Consider the following 665-nt stretch of genomic DNA (forward strand, 5'->3'; position numbering starts at 1 on the left):
CCCGGCCGCGCCGCCCCGCGCCCCCGGCCGCTCGCTAACTTTTTCTTTCTTTCTCTTTCTCTCTTTTTTTTTTTAGAAATCGCAACTTATTTTCAAAGGTTCACAGTGCCCCGCTGGGTTTGCTCCACGTGCAAGATATAATGCACCCGCTGGCATTGTTTTCTCTGCCTGAGAAATGGCTTGTGTTATTGAGCTTGGCAGTTATTAAATCCTCTCAGACGGGTCAAGGGTGTCGCAGTCCCTTGTCACCCCGCACGGGCTGCTCCCCTAGGAAGGCATCACCCTTCACATATCCCCTTTCGGAAACCTTTGCTTCGTGCATGGCAACTGCAGTGCAATCTGYGAAAGCATAGCAGTGCATTTGCAACGCATAAAATGCTGTATGAACCAAAACGTGTAATGTACAAATACCAGGCAACTCTTAAGTTACATTTCCCACCACAGATATAATGCACCACCATTGCTCATCTGCAGTAAAGTCCGTGATGTTACTGTGCATGCTATTAGTGCTTTGCCTTAATATGAGCAATCTGGATGATAAATGATTACCGAGGGAATTATACCTTTGAGTTTCCCGACTTCTATTTCAATTCTCAGCCCATCACCATTGTATTTCCTTGGGAAGCAAAGAAATACAAATACCTGAAAGCAAACTCCAAAGAGCT

The sequence above is a fragment of the Apteryx rowi genome, unplaced genomic scaffold (genome assembly GCF_003343035.1).
Source record: "Apteryx rowi isolate R43461 unplaced genomic scaffold, aptRow1 scaffold_113, whole genome shotgun sequence".
Taxonomy (NCBI): domain Eukaryota; kingdom Metazoa; phylum Chordata; class Aves; order Apterygiformes; family Apterygidae; genus Apteryx; species Apteryx rowi.